Source organism: Patiria miniata, unplaced genomic scaffold, assembly GCF_015706575.1.
Source record: "Patiria miniata isolate m_02_andy unplaced genomic scaffold, ASM1570657v1 HiC_scaffold_14, whole genome shotgun sequence".
Classification (NCBI taxonomy): domain Eukaryota; kingdom Metazoa; phylum Echinodermata; class Asteroidea; order Valvatida; family Asterinidae; genus Patiria; species Patiria miniata.
The window spans coordinates 5,495,928-5,521,080 of record NW_024037052.1 but is presented as its reverse complement, the minus strand read 5'-3'; the positions used below and the strand labels follow the sequence as shown (position 1 = coordinate 5,521,080).

The window sequence follows — 25,153 nt, the reverse complement described above, 5'->3', positions numbered from 1 at the left end:
TCTCACGGACAGAAAACGTAAATCGGGTGCCGCAGTAAAAAGGTTCATATAGGCCTAAAAGTCAAATGGTAAATGCAATTACTTCACTTTTTTCACACCAGGTTTACGAATATCTCATTCTTACAAAATTTAAAAAGTTCAAAACTTCAACTTGGTTTTGATAAAAAACCCTTGCATTATTGCAGTTGGTTTTTACTCACTCTGTAGTTTGGCAAGTTGAAAGATCACTTTTGTATTCCGTTGCTGGTTTCACATAAAAAGGACAAATCTCTCCACAGAACTCTGAACGACAGTTGGCGATAATTATTTTTTAACAATACCAATATCTTCTACTTTTGATATCCGTTAATTATAATACATTATAATACATTATATTGTGAAACGACCTTATGTTGCACCATTGAATTCAGACACTAGCTCCCAGCAAATAAAAATTAAATCGCTTGAACTTTTTGCTCTGTATACACCATCCCCAGTTCGTATACACTAGCAGAAATGCTGGCAAAATGCGAATTAGGTATGCCGATTCTGTGTGTGTACAGTACTGGTTAAAGCGTGTTCGAAATGGTTTCATTTGTGCTGGTACATAACAATCCTGATGTGTGTGTATACATGTAAGCTCAGGAGAATTTGGTTTGATGTGCCCCGATGCATCTGTTAATTAACCAATAGCGGGAGCCTTTACAAAATGGAATATGCCGTGGTCTGCAGCGTTGATCTCGTGGTCTGCGGCTAATTCTGCAGCCTGAATCCTAGTCTAGGGGCTGGACCTTGCTATGGTTTGATACGATAACCCGCCCGCCGTAGCGATAACACGCCGCCGCAAAAGGACGGCGGTTTGTCGCTGCGCATGTGGCGGGTTATCGCGTTTCAAACTATAACAACGTCTAGCCCAGGGGGCGGATGCAGACATTTTTGCGGGGGGGGGGGGGGGGGGTGTCATCAGCCAAACAGTCTGAAATGTTGACAGGTTTTTTTCTCCGGACACTTGGCATCCGACAATCAATATGGGGGTGGGGGGGGGGGGGGGGGGAGGAGGAGGCTCGTACCATACTTTCAATGGGGGCACTGTTCAAATCCGACGATTATTAACACTACACAGAAAAGTGTACAAATACCCCCAACCAAGCTGGCTCTGTCCGTATTTGGTGCACAGGCGGACCTTATTACCAGTCTAATTGTTTGGGTGTCACAGCAAGTATTTGTAAAGTACACGTATTTGGCCTACTTGTGAAGGAGACATTGGACGATAAAAGGAACCCGTTTGGGACATGCAGGATGGCAGCTCATTCGATTTACAATATTTCATTGATATTCCCGCTGCAGCCTACCTAAAACCAAAGGGAGCATTTTATCGTCTACTTTAAGACACTGTTTATAACAATGAAAATGATAACAATTATTTTCACTTTGTTCATTATGTATGATGGGCTAACTATAAATACATGAACTCTCAAGATGAAAGTATAAGTACAAAATCAATTTGAAAAAGCAGCCTAGGAATTTTTTGTTACAATAATTGTCTGTTAAAAAAACAATCTTGCGATTTACTACAAAATTCATTCTCAAAGCATTGAGATTGTTTAGATTGAGTGTCATTGTCTGGTGTAATTGGAATGGGTGGGATGGAAATGGGATGGGAATGGCTTGGATGGCAAATGATTAAATGGTATGGAATGGGCTTGGACGGGATAGGATGGGATAAAATTGGATGGGATGAAAAGAGATTCGAATGCATGCGACAGTATCTGTTGGGACCAAGTGGAATAAGAAGAGAAAAGATGGGACTTAATGGAATGGAGGTGGGATGGTGATGGGGTGAGTTTCGATGGGTGGAATGGAGCGACGTGGGATGTCATGTGATGGGACGGGATCGTGTGCCATGGAATGAGATGGGGTTGGATATAATAGGATGCGATGGGTTTGGACACGTTGGAATGGGCTTGGACTGGATGGGATTGGATGTGCTGAAAGAAATGGAATGGGTTTGGGTTTGATGGGTTTGGCATTGATGGAATGTGATTGGATGAAATGTGATGGGATGGACTGTAATGAGAAAAGGATGAATTGAATGAAATGGGATTGATGGGACGAGATGGAATGGGATTGGATGGAATGGGTGGTTTGAGTCGGATGTTAAATGGGTGATGGCGATATAAGTTTGGGCTGTGATTCGGTGCGGGATTGGCTGGATTGGGACAAGGTGGAATAGGATGGGATGGGGTGGGATATTACTTGTATATGATAGGCTCGGCTTGGGCGGAACGGGACGGAATTGGATAGGATGGGATGAAATCGGATCGGATTAGATGGAATGGGATGGGAAGATGAGGGATTAGGAGGGATTGGATGGAACGTCAGGTACGGGGTTTGATGAGATGACAAGGTGGAACTAGGATGTAATTTCATGGAATTGGATAGATTAATGATTGGATGGGATTTGAAAGGACAGGATCGATGAGGTTGGGTGGAGAGGGATGGTGGAGATGAGATTTATTGCGTTTGGAATGGGTTTGTGAGTGTTGGGGAGGGTTGGCACGGAATAGGATTGGATTGGATTGGATCGGATTGGATTAGTCAGGATGGGACGGGACAGGATTGAATATGTAATCGGGATGGGTTTGGATGGGAAAGTATGCGTATTGACTGGATGAGAATGAACGAATGCCAGGTAAGTCAATGAGAAAACCGTTATCGTTCACTGAAAAGCTACAATGTTAACTGAGAATATTTAAGTCTACCAGGTCCTTCCCTACTTACCTGCCTCCTTGCTTCCTTCCTCCCTTGCTGTTTAAGTCACGAAAAATACGTTAGAAGGTTTGACCCCAATGCGTCCGCTTGACAGTCGTTTTTGACAATGAGATTCAATTTACTGTATTTTGGACGCTGTAATAAAAAAAATCGATTTGTGAAATTGAAATTCAGATGAAGACGTTTTATTTAACAACTTGAAGCTATTGTAATACAATGGTGACAGGCAAACCTTTGCTTATTGGAACATCTCGATGGATGAACGCGGTACATGTATAGTGCAAGTCATGCGATTATTTATACCATTCGCGCCTATTCATTGGTCGGAAATCAATCAGACATGGCGACCTCTACACTTGTGAAATGATTGTACCCGGTACACTCATTTTTGTGAAGGTAAAAGAGGGGTCTACTGTACTAATTCAAGCCCCATTGAAAACAGTGTAAAATCAGTAAAGTTCAGGGCCAAATAACATGCAAGCCAACATCACTGGGGTTTCTCAAACAAAAATTAAATGATTGTCTTGTCTTTCATCTTTCCATTTCTTTTCAATTTTAGGTAGATTAGCCAATTACATTTTTAAATATTCACCCCAAACAAAATCACCTCCCGAAAAGTGATAGTTCCCAAGCCTGCATGTAGCCATTTTACAAGTGGCATCCTTCCACTTTCACAGGCAAATAGGACCCATTTTTCATCTGTAATTTTATCAAGCCTGCCCTCAGATGGAAGCCAAAAAACAATGATTTGATCATTGGGTATATTTACACAATTATTCCACCGTTTTTAAAGCTAAACGGTCTCCGCGTGTTCAAAAGAAATTGTGGGGCGGGGGGGGGGGCACATTTTATGCTAATGACTCGCAGAGAAATTCTCGCTTGTATTAGTTCAGTGCACCCAGAGAGGTTAGTACAGGTTTGACGTGAAATAAAATGGCGGCCCCCATGTCACGAGTTCGTGTGAAGACTCGGTGAGTTCGTTCCATATTAACTGGTTTGAAAGGACCCATAAACACAACAGTCAGGGGCGGGCAACACCAAAAAAGGGGCACTTGCTCAGAAAAGGGGGCACCTTCCGTCGGTGTGAAAGTGAGGAAAAGAATTATGGTCCAGTTCTTTTCGCTATAAAATATATGATGAGGAACGAATTATGAATACGTTGTCCATCTTGCTCTCTGTGTTTCTTTTACCTAGTTATGTAGAGAGACCAGTTTGTTTTTATCGCGAGAGGGGTACTGCTGCTTTTGATGGCCAGTTCAGTGACCATTTTATTCGCATGAAGAACACTTTATTTTTAGGGGCCAGTTTTCCATCTTGAAAGAAGGCACTAGGGCGAGAAGGTGCACAATCTTGTTAGTGCGAGAGGGGTACTTGTGTTTTTAGAGGGGCAGTTTTGCATCACAGAGAAGAGACATTTTTATTTGTAGCGCGATCATTTTGCTTTCATACGTGTACGTTTGAGGGGCAGTTTTGTGTTCATCTCGAGGGTGTGCATTTATAACCGCGAGGGGGCACTTTTGTTGGCCTGGCAACTCAGTGGTGGTTCTACGGGGGGGGGGGGGGGCTTTTTTTTGTGTTTTGTCTAGCCCCCCAAAAACAATTCCATAAAAATGCATTAGCAAATGTATGAATTTGACGTACATGGAAACGGGCTCCCCCTAAATGAGAAGGTTGCTTTATGACTGCAATATCATGGGCGTCGCCAGGATTTTTTATAGAGGGGGGCAAAAAAAAATTTGCCAAAAAATGCTTGTATTTCTCAACACATTCTCGATTTATCAGTTTTAGAGGGGGGCAGGGACATTTTGCCCCCCCCCCCCAACTCATTAAATTTACACCACTTTGTCTTCGCGCCTCTTTTTCTTTTCTTTTTTTCTTTTCTTTTTCCTTCCTTTTTTTTTTTTTTTGGGTTGCTTTTCCAGGGGGGGGGGGGAAGTGCCCCCCCTTGCCCCCTCCTCGCGACGCCCATGTGCAATATCCTTCCATTCAGCAATAAGAGAGACTCGGGCAATTGGACATTTTAATATCAACTTGTATTTGTGAATTGTTTAAATTAATTCACAATGCCAAATCATACTCTCGTGGTTCTCTTTATTCCATTTTGTTTTGTATCATTTTTCATATTGTGGGTTGGATGGATATAATTTCAATCAAACACATATAATGTGCAGAATATTAAAAGCATCGACTATCAAAGGCGGATCCCGAACACATTTTTAGGGCCCCAAAAAGTGGGTCCAAAAAATGAAGGCGTGGGGTTCGGGGCCCGCTTAAGGGCCACACATTTTGTTTTGATTCTAGATGCCCTTTGGTGCGATCTCATGCGATTTCTGACCACTTTAACCATTTTTTTAAGGAAAGGATGGTGGTTTACGCCTGTTTTTATTGCGTCGTCACTTAGAACTAAATTGGGTTCGTTTTGGGGGGTGGGGGCAGGGCCCCCGTTTGCCCCCCCCCCCCCCGGATCCGCCATTGCCGAATTCCGTAGTCTGAAGATCAGACATTCACGTGTGCAGAGCCACGGTTGAACGTGTGATATATCCTAGCATGCAAATTTTATGCGACCCCGCGCGCCAGCCAACGGGGTCGAATTTAGAAACTGTGACGTCACATCGATCAGAAATGTGGACTAAGCTGTTGATTGGTACAACAACGGATGTGGAAGACCCGATAGAAGGCGCCCCTTGAATGGTCAGAATTCGCACTACACTGGTGACCGGTTGCTGCATGAAAGTTATTTCAACATTTTGCTTGAATTATGCTGACCAGGAAACCGTGTTTTTCAACTGAAAACCACGATAATAAGACACCTAATCAGGGATGTCTCGGTGAAAGCTCACACGTTGAGGTACCGACCAATTGAATTTTAATGCTTCATATTACTGTGAGAATCGGACAAACTGAGACACTCATTCTGCAATTATAACTAACAAATCTGTGTAAGGGTTAAATAACAGTAATAGGTGATTATTTAACGCTTTTGACAAAGATCAAAGTGAAATGAAATCGTTGAACCTATTATCAATTGTAACTGTTGGCCAAAAAAACCCAGATATCAACTTTGAATTTAATTTTATATGCCCCTTATAACCTCCGCATTATCGCAGAAAGTATTAAACCATCTAACCACTGACTATAATATTTTCGAATACATTAATACTTCAGTAAACTCCCCAATTACCACTGATTAACTTCTATTGGAATCTACAAAATATCCAACACCCTTTAAACAATAGTAGAGCATAGTCAAACAAAATAAGCAATTCATTTTAGTATACATTTCGAAAACATTGAAAATGAAAACTAATGACCACTAGAGTTTGTGGCAGAAAGTGTGTCATGAAATATGACATGAGAGTTGATCATTATATCCTATCCTATATCCTTTTTTGGGGCTCAATTTTCCCAAAATACAATGCAACTGGCTTCACTTCTTAGCAACATCTCAAACGAAGTAGGAAAATGCTTAGTCTGTTAATCAACAATTAATTTTTTTAATACATTTCACATAAATTGTCGGGCAGAGTATATTGCGTAACTGTTTCACTGACCTGAACTACAAACACTATACTCAAAACGCAGCCAATAGTATATTGTGGGCGAATAAAAGATTAAAACTTAGGGCCTAAGTGCAGCTTAGCATCATGAGGATTGTATTGTCCAACACATGTTTATAAATAAAGATCAACATAATGGTTTTAATTGTTCTTTGAGGCACAGATGAAAAGTGTTTCTTGCTAATTATCTCACTTTTTTTACCTTGCGTATAGTTAATGCCATTCAGTGGGCTAAATACATTGTAATCATAAAATGTTAACCACTATCAAACTTATACTCTGAATTATTACTTTAAAAAAATACGTTCAAAAGCCCAAATATACAAAAAACATATATGCTTGCCTTATTATACATTAATCGATTATACAAGAAAAAGTAATATAGATGCAAAAATGGCCGATTAATTAATAAAACAAACGAAATACCTTGCAAACACCACATTACGCATATCAGTTGTGTGTTTATTATTTATAGAAACCCTAAATACTTATTTGACCCCCTCAGTAACCTTAAAATCTACTTCGATCCCTTTAAGAGTAACTTAAAATACTCCCGAACCCCTTTTTGAGTAACCTAAAATACTCATTCTAGCCGGCCCAGGGGCTTAAGGGAGATATATCTGGGCTTGGGGGGGGGGGGCCTTAGCAGGCATGTGCTACTTTTTGTGCCTGATTTTCCTATTCGTGTTTTTTGGGGGTCAACCCCTCCTTCACTACTCGATTTTGAATTTTTACTTTATAAATATAGGCTTTTTAAATTGTTGAGTTTGATGACTTGACATTGACATCAGGTCTACACAACTCCCTATATGTTATGTATGGAGGATACGAAGGTCAGCCCACTCATACTTGTTGAGGATTGCAGACAAGTGATTGGGCACAGTATGCAATGACGCTAAACAATTAAATTAGCACACTGACAACTGATATGTTAATAGAGATCAATTTGGCTTTCAAAGGAGTTTTTGTGAAAATGAAGCGTTCCAGCTAGTCTTAAAGCTTGTACCGTACCCTATTTCTTAGAAATTTGGATGAAATTTGACCCGAAATGACCTGTATTTTGCAATAGAGTGGGTGGATTGTCAATCAAAATGGTGATTAGCTTCAGGACAACTCACTATAATTTTATAGTTGTTCAACTTTGGGGGCAAAATGACCCAAAAGTCATCATTTCGAGCCAGACCCCGAAATTGAAAAGAAGTGAAAGAGGGTAAATGAAACGTTAATTTGATGTGTGTCACGGACAGTTTGAAAAGTTGTGGGTATGTCCCCAAATTGTATATGAAGTTGGGGGTTGTCGTTGGTGTGTGTGGAAACTTATTCAGCAGACTGGGACTGCAACCTAAGGAACTCATCCTGCATGGCTGGGATCAGGCCTTTCTGGAAGGTGATATCCAGCAGCTCCTGCACGGTGTCAATTTCTGGATACTGGGCGAGGGCCCACTTCAGGTAGGTCTCGAACTCGTTCCAATCCACCTGGCCGTCTGAATCCATATCGATGGCTTCCAGCGCGCACCGAGTGTCAGAGCAGCGGTAGCAGGAGAAGTAGGGCGCCATGAAGCCGTTGTAGAAGGTGTCGAACTGCAGCATGTCGTCTCCCTGCACCTCATCTTTCAGATCCCACTCGTCCCAGATCTCGCGCACCTTGCCCATCAGAATCTTGGCATGAGGCGCTTTGACCTCAAACGCATCGATGGCATCTCTCATTTTCTCGGTCAGTTTGCCTCCAGCTCGATCGAACAACAGAGCCAGGCCCACTATGCTCATGTATTCCTCCCTCCTACACAGTTCAAAATGAATAAGATAAAAAGTCATTAATAAATATAAAAGTCAGCCTTTATATCAACGCCAGGTCCATTGAAATATATTTTTTTTAATTGCAACAAACTTAATATATTATCATATTTGTGCCATATATGTATACTTTTCTTTACCTTAACTTTCGAGTCGGGACCCACTCATACATCTCTGATCTTAGTAACTGTCTCATAGTTCAAATGAATGTCTTATGATGTGCACGTTCAGAGTTTTTTGGCTTTTGCAGTTGTAAACAGACCTAAGGAAAGTTACAGGGTAATATTTTGTAGGCTGTCAATTTAAACATAATCCTGGCTTTCGTTATTGCGGAATTTTAAGAAAGTTTAATTTTGAATAAAACAAACCTGCCAAACGAGGTTGGCAATGAGCCTAACATTGACTTGAAGTACGAGAAGTCTCACCGTCGAGAAACCATAATCCAGATGTAGATTATCTGAAACGCTGACAACTATGGCAAGTAAACTTACTATTGACAGGACAAGACCATATAGCCTTTCGACAATGTTATCGTGACGTTCTACTCTGACTTTTGGCGAACAGAACAGAGACTTTGTACAGGCCGAGTGACTTGTCACACTCTTCACAGTATCAAGTCAAAATTGACCCGAATCCGGGTCTTATTTGACCTGATACTTTTTCGGGTCAATATGACACTTTCCGGGTAAGAAAAAACGCTTTTCCGGAACAAAATAACACTTCTCTGTATCACTTTCCGGGTCACGTATACTGTCTTTTCTCGAAATTCGTTTGTTTACACTGAAGACTGAACTGAATTTTGACAAGAACATAGTCAGAGGTACATAATGGTGAAGGGGAGACCCAAGTAACCAGACTTGTGAACACATCTTCGCTAGATTTTTTTTTTTCTTTACTCTTGATCAACCGCGTTTGAATATTGACACAAAAAACAACATCGACATAAAACTCTTAAAAATGCGTAAAATGTCTGACGTTTTGATATCCGCGCTTTTACAAATAAAAATAATCTAGAAAAAAATATATTGTGTGTAAAAGATTGCCATGTGAATATGTACGTTCGGTGCTGCATTGCCCCGTGAAAACTTCGATTGTCAAAACTTCTTCAACGAAATAGTGGCACATGCGTGAACGATCGAAAATTTGAATGTTTCAACCTGTTTACAGGAGAAAAATCACCACATGGAAGTTTTCCCCGAAACAAATTTCTAACTATGGAATTTTTAGGGCTTGCTCATTACAGAACATTGATTTCAAGTAATGTTTTCATTAAATAACGCGCAAACAAAGCAGTTAAATTTGACATCTAATAAGACGGAGTGCCTGGTTGCCAGGGCCGATCCTATAACGTGTGGTTTCCGCAGCTTCTCAAAGCTTATACCGCACGGCGTATGGGAATGAAACGTACGTGTGACATGTCACTCGGCGTGTGTAGGGGCCTTCTGTGTGCAATCGATTCGCGTCTTGGGTTTACCTCGGAGTCAAAATTGCTAACCCAAGTCACGATGGCGTTGTCAAAAAGGTTAGATAAAACTTATGAGCCTACCTTTCAGTTCGGAGGTCTTCCAAAATAAGCTCCTTCATCTGGTGGGCCAGCTCCAAGGTAAACTGCTGTTCGTCCTCCCCGAAGAGGTCGATCAAGCGCTGCTGGATCATCTCTTTGCTGGCCATGGTGGTGATTCTCACGGGAGCCTTCTCCCCAAAGAACTTAGCCAAGTCAAACTCTCAGGCTTAAGATCGAAGACGAAGTCAGTGGCTCGGGCACCGAAGACCGGCTGCTTGATGTGGGGGTCTTCACCAGTGGTGATCCTAGTCACGTTAATGGCAGCTTTCCTCAGGTAGGAGCAGTCAAACTTCTCTAGGACCTTCTTGTTTCCCATGCGGATGAGATTCAGCAAGGTGACACAGGAAGGGGCGTTACCCATAGAGGCACCCTCAGCGCAGACACTGGCCCAGATTCCGTCAGCACCATCCATGAGAACCTTAAACGGAGTATAAAATAGTTGCTTTTAAGATTCATGCCTTTCAAACGGCTCCTGAAAAAGGAACCTGTTTTCAAAGAAAACTCAACAACATTTGACAATATTCAGGAATTGTTTAAATCTAATTGTATTTATGATGTATACGTTGATTTTGACATCGGCTATTCCTCTTCAAATCACTGTGTGACATTGCTTTCACAATAAAGATTTAATTAACTACATTCCTGAACAAAGTCTGGCTCGAGTCCATCACAGGTCTGGTCAAAAGTAAATCACAAGTCTTTTCACAGGTCATGTAGCAGGGAATGAAAAATAACAAAGAAAAAGTCTTGTATTGCTTAATACGACTTGGGATGGACTTATGAGGACTTGTATATACACTGGGCTACAACACCGGTCAGAGTCCCAGAGGCAAATTACATCGTAGTATCATTCCCTAGATTTTCAAAAACAAAAACAAAAACTTCGAAACAGCTTTGCTCCTTGTGCATCGGTTCCCATTATGCATAAGCCCAGTGATTGCTATCTTTGACCAGTAAATGACTACAGAATAGTGTCTTAACTAACCTGCAGGGCCGTGGCATCACAGTAGCCAAACTTCTCGTGAACGTGGACCAGCAGGTGCCCTTTCCAGTCGTGATCATCCATATTCTTACGGATGTACCTGGCCCACATCCCGCACTCTTCTGGCATTGACTTCCCTCGGGGCTCCTCGAACATCATGCCGAAGGGACGACGATTCGGCGGTAGTTGGGCCATGTAGGACACCACCTCAAACGCCCGGTCAGAATGGTCAGGCATGGTGTCTGGTAGGTCACGGAAGCTGAACATCACCTTGGCTTTCGGGCTGAGATTGTCGAAGCACCAGTTGTTCCACTTGTTGAGCAACTCGCACATGTCCTTGATGGTGAACTTGTTGAAGTCGTAGACCCCATCACCCAGATCCACCTCGAAGATCACACAGTACAGGCCAGCAGGTTTCAATTTCCGGATGCCCACAGGTACATTCACGGTGTCTGGCACCTTGTCTTTCGAACCTGGTGGTTCAAAAACCCAAAGATTACCTTGCATGTCTGGTTCTGTTCAATTTGTTTTCAATTTCACGTGCAGCTAACTGGTGACCACAGTAAAGAGTGATGGCGGTACACTTAAAAAGACCCCCGTCAATATTGACACTCTTTTGGGTCAAAATGACACTTCTCTGACTCAATTTTCGGGTCATTTTGACCCAGAAACCTCAGTGACCAAAGTCTGGTTCAATTTTGACATTGACAAGTGTCAGGCCAAATGGAACGGGGATTACGGGTCAAATCTCCTAGGGACGTTTTAGATTGCAGAATGGAAGTGATTAAGAGATTATGGCTGAAGTAGGAAGGCAATTTAGTGAAATGTTATCGCAATAGGGATTGTGGTGTACGAGCAAGTCGCGTGATTAATCTCGTGAACGATCAACTCGTTAACGCAGCACACATACATACAAATAGAGCTGTAACCGAGCTTTGTGCGCCTGTCAAAATGTCTCCCCCCCCCCCCCCCCCCGCGCTGCCCCAGGTCCGATGTCGGGATTTGGTCACGTTTTCATGCCCCAGAGTGGGGATTTTGGGTCACTCAAATTACATTATTACCGTTGACGTACTACATGGAAAGGCCATCACTATAGTGCGCCCCGCGTATGTATGTCGGGGCATGGGATTGTCACCTAAATTTTTCCCGAGGGATGGGGATTTTGTCACTTCAAAGGTGACAATCCCCACGTCTTGGGTGGGGCAGCCCGGGAGAGGAGTGGGGGGGGACAGTTATAGATAGGCGCATTATAGTATAGCAATGATAGCGATTGAAGTATGAAAGGAAGGTCGGTGGCGAGAAAATAAACCATCTCTATGAAAATAATCATCAGTCTTTTTGAGTTGTTGGACACAATAATCATCAGTCTTTTTGAGTTGTTGGACACAATAGGAGGGCGCCCTTTGGTTTGGTTATACTCTTGTGCCATATCTGAAGAAACGCTTATAGCTACAGCAAATTATTTCTTGAGCAAATAATTTAAATGAGCTGGATTTTAACCTGTGACCTCGCCAAAAATGGTTTTGTGCAATCGTGTATCACTTTTCCCCTTTATATTGATAGGGGAGGGACTTCTGAAAAGTTTTCTTTAGGGGTAAAGGCCTATTGATATTTTTGATGAGGAAAATTGCAGTAAAATTACGTTGCATCCCTTTTACTTTGGTCCAAGGCGAAACGCAGTAAATCACTTTGCAATACATATTTGTGACAGAATGCTAGCGCTGTATCAACGTCATTATCTGGTTAGAAACAGTAGAAGCATCCCGTTAATTCGAGCAACTTATAAGTTTACTTCAGTCTAAAAATATAAAATTGTGAACATCGAATGTAAAGTACATTGATAACCTTAGCTTTATGTCGATGTGAACCCTTAAAGTGGCGTTATTTAGAGTTCTCATTCACTCAATTTGAATGCTTCACGAGAGTGCAGGGTATTGAATGAGAAAAGAAATGTACAATTTATATATTATATTATATAGGCCTACCTTCGGTGATCTCAGAGAAAGCCCACAGGCCTTCTGGGTCCTCTCCTCTCTCCTTCAGTTCCATGATGAAGATGTCGTCCACGCGAGTCATGTGTGAGAAGGAGGCCACGATGGTGTTCTTGAAGCCGCATTGCTTGACCTCATTGTAGATCTGCCACTTGCTCTCCAGGGTGTGGCCCCGTAGCTGCCCCACGGTGCTCTCACGGATGGAGTTGTCCAGCACGAAGATGTCCAGATCGCGGAGGACTTGGTACTTTTCCAGCGCCTTGGACACGTCCTTCTTGTAGTTTTCAACCATTTGCTGCATTTTCGAAGCCATTTTCCTTCTTCGCTGCTAATGCCTGATTTTCCAAACACTGTCAAAATCTGAGGAGATCCAATACATACAGAAGTAAGTCATGAAGTAAATAACATAAGTAACTCTGTTATTTCCAAAGAATGAACAATTCCCTTGATATGACTGAATCCTTAAGGACAAGACGTTTACTAGGCCTATCATAAAGACTGGAGTAGGCCCTATGTGATAATTTTAAGGTTTGTGAGTTGTCAGCTGCTGCATAAGATTATTGTGAACAGACTTTTTCCAGCTGTTGACTCAATGGCCGCTTGTAGTGTTTTCTTGAAAAGACTTTCCGTGCAAAAGAATGTAACACATTGCGCCATTTATGATGGCTGTGCCTGTTTCAAAGGATAGAGGTTACTTTCTTCGCCTTCCACCGCTATAGCGGCCCTTTCACGATTCCCGTACTGTCCAGATCAACATGTGGACTGGGTTTTTCGTCCCTACTTGATTCTGTGGGTTTTCCCCGAATTAGTCTTCTTGGGATTTCCTCCCACCTCTAAAACTGTATTTTTTTTCTCATTGTCTTCTTCTTACAGGTTCCTTCCGACGTGCGAGCTACAGTGCCTATAGGCCTATAGGGCACACTTTTGAGTTTGTTCATTACTAGAAAGATATAAGTAAATTCTGTTAGGCTTTAATTTGGAATTTAGAAATACAATAATGAACATGTAAAGTGCCGCTAATGTCATGAAAATCTCGACACCGAAATTTACGGTAATTTAGAATAATAATAGAGTTAAAATTTCGAAGGCCATTCTCCAAATGCGATAACAGAATGAAACGAGCACCATTCAGGAATTTTGTTCTTCTCTTTTTTCTCCCGAAAATCAACATTGATAAGCGTAATATTTTGTTATTGTATGCAGCAGGCGCGGATCCAGGGATCAAACACCCCCCCCCCCCCCTGCTCTGTCAAAAACCATTTTCCATATAATTTCATGAAACATAATGCAAACCCCCCCCCCCCTCCCCTGCTCTGACACCCACAAAAAATTATACTTGTAATAATGTCTGCCTGTGCAAAAAAAAAATGCGAACATATCCAGCTTGGTTAGCATGGATGGGGGTATTTGTACACTATTCTTTAATATAGTGTTAATAATCGTCGGAATTGAACAGCGCCCCCATTGAAAGTAGGGTACGAGCCCCCCCCCCCTTTTAATTTACAAGGCCAAGTGTCCGAACAAAAACCGGTCTACATTTCAGAATTGATTTGCTGATGAACCCCCCCCCCCCCGCGCAAAATTCCTGGATCCGCCCCTGTGCGGGTTGGTAGTATCTTTTAGATTTTCATCAGTTTTACATTAGTGAAAAAAAAGATGGAAGTGTTTCAATTGCAATGCCATCAGCCCTATTATTATCATAGGGCACCTGTGATTGATCTGTTGATTGTCTTTTTGATTTATAGACAACATTATTCATGAACCGAAAGAGAACAAGTATAAGCGGTCACACAGAACTTGTACCTATATACGTACGTGAGTAACAAGCATGCAAGTGACCCCCCCCCCCCTTATAATTTAGCACAAATTCCACCTCCCACGCTTGTGGAATTTTTCAAGCGTTTTTCCCAATTCACCGCTCCTGGTAAAAACGAACCCAATCATTCAAGAAGATCCAAATTCCCCTGTTACGTCATGGAGGAAGGAAAACAGGTCAGTCTAAACCTACCCGTATTCACAACATAGAGCATGGTCACAATAAACCATTGATCTTTCAGTTTTCGGCTGACGTTATTGTTGAGCATTTCAAAAGGTTGAACTGAGCATTTCAAAAGGTTGAACCCATGGCACTATACGCTCTATCGGTCGTGACCTGCGAAGTAGTATAATTTAATCCGATGCCGCTCGAAAAGTACGGTCAATCTTCGTGAAGCCATTTTTATGTAGGTCCTAATCTTGTCCAATTTCTGACCAAAGTTTGTGCAACTATGACGAGTACGGATCGCCTGGGATCAGGATACCATCAGGTCATCAGGATGACACGCCCCCACTGCGCCGTCTTGTCCAAGGGTGCTTGCGGTGCTAATCCCTTTCACAAAATCTTGGGAAGGAAACGCAGATCATGGTAGTACGCTTGCTATTAACAATGCACATACATCTGAAGAGCTGACCTACAATCCTGGCCAAATCTCGCTGGGCCCCCAACCCCCAGTCCCCACTCAAAGTTGTCTCTCATTGCGCGGTGTGTGCTCCATCCGCTGGAGAGAACAACATTGACCAGGGGAGCGGGGAAGTTGGTGACCGTTGGAGGCTAAGGTTATTTCCAAGTGTCCCAACCATTTTGGCCGGGATTGTATGTAGGAATTACGGTCACCGTCATTTTCTATTACCCGTAACTGACCGTCATGTAATAGTTTTTCGTTGGTAACCCGTTTTCAACTGAAAAAAACCTTTATTTTACCTTAAATTTTTTTGTGAATTTTTTTTACTTGTACTTTATCAAAAAGCATTGCGTTCAGCAATAGTTTATTGGAAATTACTTCCATTGGGAAAATACAAACATACAACATAAACTTCCCATAACTGTTGAACAGCCCCTCCTATATTTCATATATTACATTATTTATATTATTCAACGTTTCATCAATAATGATCAACCTGTGGACGCATCCAAATATCTTATCTTTAAAAGGTTGTTTGTTGTCTCTATGCAAGTCTTTGATAGTCCAGTGAGTACACTAAAAGACGAAGCGTAAGAAGTAAATATCTTCTGATGCAAACAGGTAAAGCGATTCCCCACCTAGGCCCTACCCAACAAGAGACAGATCACGCCACAGTGACTCATAGCACAGACAATGGTTCAAAGATAGCATGATCTAGTTGAAGTGTGTGCCCTATATACTTCTCTTTTGAAACTTTGAGAGTTTAGTCAACTTCGATCCTTCACACACTTAACCTACTACACGCCTGTGTATCTAAACCAGGTCTTGGTTCCTGGATAGCTGTATGATTTGTTTTTCAATTATTACTTTTATAGTTTAAACTAAGTCCCAAAAGGAGATGATTTTGCCCCCAAAAATGGGAATATACTATATAGCACCCTCTGGTAGAAACTTCAGGTAAAAAAAACTGTTTCGTTGGATGGATACGGACCCAAAGCATTTGATAACAAAATATGTAGAAATTATGATGTTGGCCAATCAGAATCAAGATTTCGAGCTAACGCCTCCAACGTTGACAAATCACAATCAACCTTCGCAGCCTGATGGCTGGTTCTTTGCACACACTGAATAAATAGTAAAGAATAATAGGTAAAAAAGTTGTGCAAGTAAATACACAGTTTAAATAAAAATTGACCTAAAGAATTTAGATTGAATTTTTTTTTTATGTATACACATGTTTATGTATATTTACACGAGTTGCGTAAACACGTCCGATGTTTTACTTTTCCAATGGTAAACTTACAAAGTTGCAGTGAAAGTTGTCACCCCTTGTGTAAAGATTACCGATTCGAAGGTAAAGCCCGCCATGTGGTTGGGTGTGTTTGCAGTGTGCTATTCGCAAAGGACAAACGCGCTATCCTTCGTACTTTTCGAACAATTATAAAAGCCACCAAGTTCATACGTCGTCGATCTAGCAACCGAGTCGTTGAAAAGTAAGAAATTAACCAAGCCTATAATTGACTAACCATGCAGTTGGTGACCGTTGGAGGCTAAGGTTATTTCCAAGTGTACCAACCATTTTAGCCGGGATTGTAGTTAATGGAATGATCCCCTTACATACACAGCAAGGGTCTATGATATGCGAGTAGATTCAGTGATATTGTATTTTTAAAAAATGGCATCCAAATTGACCAATCAACAGCTTAGTCCACATTTCTGATCGAACTGACGTCATAATGTCTAAGTTTGACGCAGATTAGCTGACGTGTGGGTTGCATTCAATTTGCATGCTAGGATATAATCAGACGTTCGTCTGTGGCTCGGCACAAGTGATTGTCTGATACTCAGCTCAGGCTAGAACTGACCCGCGTCAGCCGATAAACTGTTTGTCCAAGGAGAGCTGAGAACGTGTACACCCCAGGCAATCGGGTAAACAAAAATCGTCCAATGGGAGCTGAAAATGAGAAGCCCCAACAATAGTGCCGGGTGCGGACCTGTAGATAAGCCCTGAATTGTCTACGCGGGCCAAATCACGATTTCTATGCCCTCAAATTCTTTGCCATAAAGGCATTTTGAGGGCCATGAATTTGACGCTTTGTAAAAAAAAAAGCCGATAAACTGTTTGTCCAATGAGAGCTGAGAACGTGTACACCCCAGGCAATCGGGTAAACAAAAATCGTCCAATGGGAGCTGAAAATGAGAAGTCCCAACCATAGGGCCGGGTGCGGACCTGTAGATAAGCCCTGAATTGTCTACGCGGGCCAAATCACGATTTCTATGCCCTCAAATTCTTTGCCATTAAGGCATTTTGAGGGCCATGAATTTGACGCTTTGTAAAAAAAAGAAGATGGGTGCAAACCGTGCACAGGAGTGTGAGTTCGTATTTTTTCTGTGAAATTCGCATAAAATTTGGAGCGCAGGCATCATTTTTCAAAATGGCGATGGGCCACAGGACTACTTTTCGGGGTGATCATCTTTGGATGGATTTTTTTCCCAAAAGTCATCGCAGGGGCGGATCCAGAACACAATTTTTTTGGGGGGGGGCCAAAACAATTTTTGGTCCCCCGAAAAAGTGGGCCAAAAAAATAACGGCGTGGGGTTCGGGGCACGCTTAAGGGCCCCGAAATTTTTTTTGGATTCTAGATGCTCTGTGGTGCGATCTGAGGCAATTTCTGACCACTTTAACCAATGTTTTTTTGAGGAAAAGATGGTGGTGTACTCATTGCCTGCCTTTATTGCGATGTCACATAAAAAATATAAAAAATTGGTTTCGTTTTTTTTTTGGGGGGGGGGGATGGCCCCCTTTGCCCCCCCCCCCCCCGGATCCGCCCTTGAGTCATCGGATGATTGAACAAAAACTGAACGGTAAATGAAAGATGATGAAATAAGCTTTAATTCGATTGGTGTCTCAAACACCTTGGAGAGTTGTGAGTATTTTGAATACGTTTTGGAAGTTCGCGTAATTATCACTGAAGTCTATGGGGGAGCCGATTTACAGGTCTGCACCCATAGGGGTGCAGGCCAGTAAAATAGGCCCAAAATTGCCCACGCCAGCCAAATAACGATTTGCATGCCCTCAAAATGTTCTGCTATTAATGCATTTTGTGGACCAATTAACTAAAGGGTTTGTAAAAAAAAAAAATTTGATTCATATCACCCTATCATATCACGTACCCTCCCCACAGTTTCCTGAAAGCCTAGATCCGCCCCTGCTGAAAGGAAAGCAAAACTATTTAGCAGCAGCAGTCTGGACAGTGCTTCCACTTTGAAGGAAATTGCCTTATTTTAAGGTTATAGTAAAGTGAGGAAATTTCTAAGGAAATGAAAAATTTTAAGAAAATTTAAGGAAACGTCGATATCCGAGGGACATTTCAAAGAAATTTCACAAATGTCAAACAAAATCAGGAAAATCAGTAAAAAGATAACAAATTTATGTCCAAATGAAAACGTAGGCCATTTGGGCCTCTACGGCATAGTTCGAGGCTGCCATATTTTTGTAATACAACAACGGGTTACCGGAAGGGTCAAGACGCAGTCTTGTTTTGCATAATTAATCGCCGATTCTGCTCGCGTATCATAGACCCTTGCTGTGCAAGGGGATATTCCATAGACTTACAACCATATACTTCAGACATTCAGTGCTCTGCATTTGGAATCAAACAAAATCCAACATAGAAAAAAAAGTGTAACAGTAAATTTTGTTTAAATGCTTGAAGGCGCCAGAAATCCCCCCCCCCCCCCCGTCCTTCACACCACAAATGCCACCTCCCTATAGCTTGCGGAATTGTTCAAGCAAGTGTTGTCCCCAATCATGACAAATCGCCGCTCTTGGTACAAACGAACCATGCAGATCTAGGCTATTGGATTTCTCGATAATCAACCAAGAAGACCCAACAAGAAGACCCAAATGCTCCTGTTAGATCAAGGCCAGTCTAAAATAGACAGTCACAATCAACTACATGTACATGTATTGATAAAGCTTGATTTGACCCCTCACTCAGTTTTCAGTTGATTATCGAGAATTTCAAAAGGTGAACCCATGGCCTAGTACTTTACGCTCTATCGGTCGTGACTAGCGAAATTGCCTATCGCCCCTTCGGTTTTCTGCTGAAGTTGTTTTCCCGATAATTTCAAAAGGTGAATCCATGGCCTCGATAATCTCTTTCGACCGTGACTCTCGAATTAAATAAACATGGTCCCTGTTGCTTGCGATAGCAGCTATAGCAAATATTATAGGTTACGTATTCGATTCTGCTAGAATTTTTTTTTTACAGTGAACGATCAAACTTCATGAAGCCAAATTTTACGATAATCTTGTACAATTTCTGACCAAAACAAGCGTGCGTATATTCTACAGAATATTACGCGTACAGAGACTGTATTCTACCTCAGGCATAACAGATGGAGCATGGGCGTAGCTAGTATCCCGAGGGGGATGTAGGATATATCCGCCCTGTTTTACCAGGAGGTGGGGAAGGGCCATTGGATCATCCCCCGGATCTTTGTGCCGAACAAAACAAAATCGTTGTAGCCACTCAAAACGCAAAAAGTAGTTAAACAACAAAACGACATTAAAAAAAGATTGAGATAAAGCGCTCATTATATATCAAGTGCTTATGAATGACTAGATGGTACAGAGCCGTATAAAGGGGAAATCGCGTCACTGGAATTTAGCACACAGTCACAAATTTCTGCGACTTTCTGTCATTATATACTGTACACAGTATGATACGCGCACGTGTACAGGTGCAAACATTCACGAATCACAAATGCTGAACCAGTCACATGAAATCTGTTGTCTGTTCTTGAAGATCATCGGTAGGCCTAAAATGTGTGATTTTGCCTCTGCAAATCTTGGCTGACGTCTCCACATCCACTAGTACACGATGTCACTTTTTGTCACTTCACAAGATTCGGAAAGGCAAGAAAAACAATGTGGCAGTGTGGAGCAGTATGGACTCTAGCACGAACGTAGAGGGCGCTTTGTGACCATTTACAAAAGCTCCAATGGGAGGGACCACAGACATATGGAGGGACCATGGAGATCAATACAGCGCCGAAGTGTGCCGCGTATTGTGATTCACGCGTATTGCTTAACCCCAAAGCTATAGTCCATCATTTGCAGCCATCCGAAAAGTGACTGGCGTAATTATTGTTGAAAAACAAACTTGGTTGAAAGATAGTAAGGGGACTAAACTCCCTGTGAAATTATTCTTTCTGGGAAGCTGTCATTTTGAAGTAATCAACGAAAGAAGGCATTTCCAACGGTGATTCTTAAGAAGCACCGTAGGAAAATTTAAATTAGTAGTTCGTTTTGTTATTCAGCGCAGCGCGCACAAGTATTGGAACGACGCACACGCGCGCGCGGTTGTTATAATTCGTCGGATCAGTGCGCGACGTCGCGTATAGCTGCAATTCAAAACAATTCAAAACATGATTCAGTAACTTTTGATTTGAAATTGAGATCTTAGAATGCTGTTTTTCTCGGAATATACAGCTGAAGCTGAGCTGAAACTTCATCAAGTAAGTTGTTCAGTATCCTTCATTAGATTTTGAACACTTTTGTTGCTTCAAACGAACAAAATGCACTAATTACAAATGATGGACTATAGCTTTAAGGACGGGTCATAATGGGGACATTCCTCCACACATAGAGCAAGTGGCCCGCTTGACTGCACAGCCTTTGTGTGGTAGCGGGACTGCACAAAAGCAGCAGCTGTGGAACTACCCACTAGCCGTGTGCCATACCGGCATACGACGCACAGTCAATTCTACGTTACACAAAAGTATCGTTTCTTAACAAGCAATTAACACGACCAAGTCCATGCAAAGAAAGATACGAAGTTGTGAAAGGGAAATTCAAAAACAAAACGCACTGTGGGCCGAGTAAGCATCTCTTGACACTGCTTGAAAGGGAACGCTGGATGAAGCTTTTCAAGTCATCATGCCTTTACATTTGAAGCAAGATGTGAGCCCCCCTCCCCCTCCCTCTAATAGTGTTAGTCATTGTGTTTCCGGATTCTCGAGAATTCTTTTGAGAAATTAGGAACACTTTGGGGTACCCCTCTCTCCCAAATCGTGCATGGTAATGAACATAACTTTCTGTTCTGATGTGCACTGATCCAGCAAAATTGATCAAGTCCATATGTAGACCTTAATATGCAAATTACACAGACAATATGCATATTTTAAAACATCGGCCTTGAGGGTGCTCATAGTGATGGAGATAGATTAACATAATATTCTACACCGACCACAACAACAAAAATAAATAAGTAAATACAAACAAACAAACAAAACACCCCAACCACCCCCCCCCAGAAAAAAAGAAACAAGATCTTCATCGGTTTACGTGTTTTATTACACATGCTGAAAATAACGTTTTGAATTCCAAATGTGTTCAAGTTGTTATTGCACATAATATTAACCACTTGCAAACGTACCCCCCCCCCCCGGTAAAAGAGTACATGTACTGTGAAAATAGGGAGGGTAAGGCCAAAAAAAGTCTCCGGTTTCTGGTATGGAGCTTGCCCAAAATGTGGTGCGGCGACGCGGCTTTGTTTTTTTTTTTCAAATGTCGGCTGATGACTGCAAATGGTGCCCGCCTAACTTGGTGCAAATATATGGGAGTCCAGAGAGACCACATAAAGCTTATTCTCGATCGTAACCCCACATTACAATTGTGCAGCAGGATTCCAGCATCTTTCATTGAAAAAAAAACTTTTTCATTTTACCGACGCGCATGGCTACGGCGACGCGCGCATACCAGAAAGCGGAGACTTTTTTTGTTACCTAAATGTGTTGTGGAAATCTGGTATGATTTACGAGTTGTTCTGAACTTTTTTTAATTTACCGGGTGTACCATTTTTTGTTGACACGTATTCTAAAGTTTTCTTAAAAAAAAAAAAAAATAGTGGCAGACTTCTTGGGCAACATGTCACGCGCTTTTTGATATAAAAGAGCAGTATTAAACCACCGCTGTTCATGTCATCAATGGTTTATCAAAAGATACTCTCACGCAAGCCGAAACTGAAAAGGGTGAATAAAGGACAAAGAAAGGGTCAGGGGCTACAGTGCACGTCTGCTGAAAAAAAATCCACTTCAAGGATTTCTAAACCTAACGAATTCAATGGCGGATCTACGGTGGGTTTAGGGGCTCTAAACACCCCTCTTGGGCCGCAAAAACTAGGAAAATCATTTTGAAAAAAAAAACCTACAGCAATTGCCTAGACTACCCCCCCCCCCCCAAAAATACTTTGTTCTAACGAAAGACTAATTTGTAAAATCCAAAACAAACATTTTTTTCTAATGCAAAAACACCACAAACGCCAAGAACAGTCTCTGTGACAGGGTGTGTTTAATTTTTGTGTATACAAAATATTTCTGATTTCGCCTGCGTAAGAGAATCCAAAAAGGGTCAGGTGTTTGCGTAGCTTGCCAGTAGTTAAAATACAGCAGGCACAATGGAGATGCAAATGAGAGCAAGTGCAGCGAGGACGAGTCAGTGACTGGTCAATCATGACAGAATATGCAAGTGACGTCAGTAACATTTGCATATAACTGACACGTCCAGAGAACGTTCTTGGCGTTGATCCAAATTGCAAACTGCAATATTTAATGGATATTGGAAGGGAACTATCGTGTACTTTTTTTGGTAAATTGAGTTTTTCTTTCCAGTGAACAGATCATAATATTATGATCCATCTATTGAAATGAGCTAATCGGTCACAATAAACTAAAAGGTCTGCTTGGTAAAGTCAGCAATAAAAATAAGTTTTGCAGTTGCACCCTATGAAAACAAATCTCTCTTGTCAGTTTGTTTGGTTCGGAAAACTCACAGCAGAGTAGAAAATGACCAAATCGATTACAGTTGTATTTCAAACTTGCAATTTTGTTTTCTCTCCTTCGATTTCTTCTCTGGAATCCGTCAGGGTAACTTTGATTATTCAACTGGATTTTAAAAAGATATGATTCATTTATCGATGAAAATATTCACCCCTTCCTCTCAAAATGCCAACCCATCCCCCGGAACAACGCAGTGTGCTTCACAGTAGCAGTAAATTCGCAAAGCTTGCGTAAAATCAGTCTAGGTCCAACAATGGATTTTGCTTTTATTCCACAAATGCAGCCGGTCCCGGACAAGAACGGCAAAGCCACCGTGGCAGTAGCCAACGCTATCAACAAGATGAAAAAACTCCATTCTTGGTAAGGCCTAAAAAAAAAAAGTGTTATGTTGGCGTAACCCGACCGACCCTAAAATTGCGGCCGACCCTGGATATTTTTTTTTTTTTGAAGGGAAGAAATATCATTAAAATCTATAGAAATTAATTTTCAATACGTTTTCAAACCATTTCTGACCGTTTCTCCTCAATTGTATGACGATAGCGCGCGTGGAACTTTGGAGTGCACAATGTTTTGCACCTTCCTCTCCATGACACAACGAACATGCAGAAGATCGCGAATATGCATACGCGCAGGCCTACAGGCAGTGCGCGTGCGGAGATCGATGCACCATGCATGCATGATAGATGCACATGTACATGTACAGTACATGTATAGCCTCGTCCTAGACTGTTGCACGGCGCGAACTGCTACATACACTACTGAAAATACTTCGCTATTTATTCCATGTTAAAAAAAATAGTTCATTATAATATAAATTATTTTAATTAATTTTCCACTATTTTACACGATAACAATTGATATATATTTATTCTAAAAATGGTAAACTATTCTGTAACCCCGGCGGCCGACGCGACCCGGCCGGCCCCCGGCCCGTGGTTAACGCGCGTACGCCGTCGCATCATGGCGCCCGGTACCGAAGCGTAGTGTTTCCATCAAGGGCAAATGGGGATCTTCGGTCATTTGCGACCGTTTAATGCGGATAAATTTGAGTCTAGAGCTGGGGGTAATCGCCCAGAGCTGTGCCGATTGTGTAAAAGCGGGTTACACCGTGCTAAAAATACGAACTTCAAAGGAAGAATCGGGTCCATATAAAGATGTCGATGCAGATGAAACGGCTAACATTTTTTCTGATTTTGGATTCCGCTTTTTGATATGTCACTCAGAGTTTAAAAGTATACAACTATTGTGTGTAGCCTTGTTTTCTTTTGTTATCGTGTACTACCGGCTTAATGTCATTTTCGTTGCTGGGATTACAAAAAAAAAAAAAAAAACACCGACCTACCTACCCTATTTTTTCTGGCCCGTTACGCCAACATAACTTCTTCTTTTTTAGGCCTAACTTTGGCAGGGCTACCCAGGAAATTCCGAGCATACCTCATGCGCAATGTATTATAGCTAATGCGCGATGAATGATCGGAATTTCCAGGGTAGCGTTGCCAAAGTTCGCAAGATTGGAGTTGCTTCACCTTGTTGAAAGTGGCCTCTACCACCATGGCGGTTTGACTGCGCTTGCCAGGGATCGGAACCGGCTGCATTAGTACCAACCAGCCTTGAATCAATGCTAGCGTATAATTCACACAAAAAAGTGTTTCAATTTAAAAAAATATTCAAATACTGGGTCCTTCGCCTCATTAATTGATCTTGATCGATAAACAAATATGGAAAGGTTATCTTTACAAGAAAAATCCTTGCCAAGGTACGTTTTGCGATCGAAGAGAGAAAAGATAGGCCTGCGAGTCGGTTCTGGACATTCACGTCATGCAGGTTGCATGATAAAAGGCAAGACACAAGCGACCAGCTTACCTGAATGAGTTCGACGAAAGCCGTGCAGTTCCACAGACGAGCTGTTTGCTGAATGAAGCCAATATACAAACTCACGTTCCTTTTAAAACTTGTTGTGCATATACTGACTGCCCCTTGCAGTATATTACAATACTGCCTCTGGCAATATTACAATTCATGACCTGCATACCAATAGTCATACCCAGGTCAAGTTTGATGCCGGTGGTTCATGATATAGCGTGGTAACGTCGAACGCCACAATGAAACATAATGACGTCACTTAAATCGCTTCGCTCTATAGCGCTTTCGCATGAACCTGTGAACCGGTGTCATGCCCTAAACTGTCCAGTGCGATTAAGCTATTCATAAGATGAATTTGCGTCGGG

General features: G+C 41.8%; 1 pseudogene; it reads right to left on the bottom strand.

The window, feature by feature from the left end:
• Positions 1–5,594: 5,594 nt before the first annotated feature.
• On the bottom strand, positions 5,595–25,007 carry LOC119721950 (annotated as a pseudogene).
• Positions 25,008–25,153: the final 146 nt, after the last annotated feature.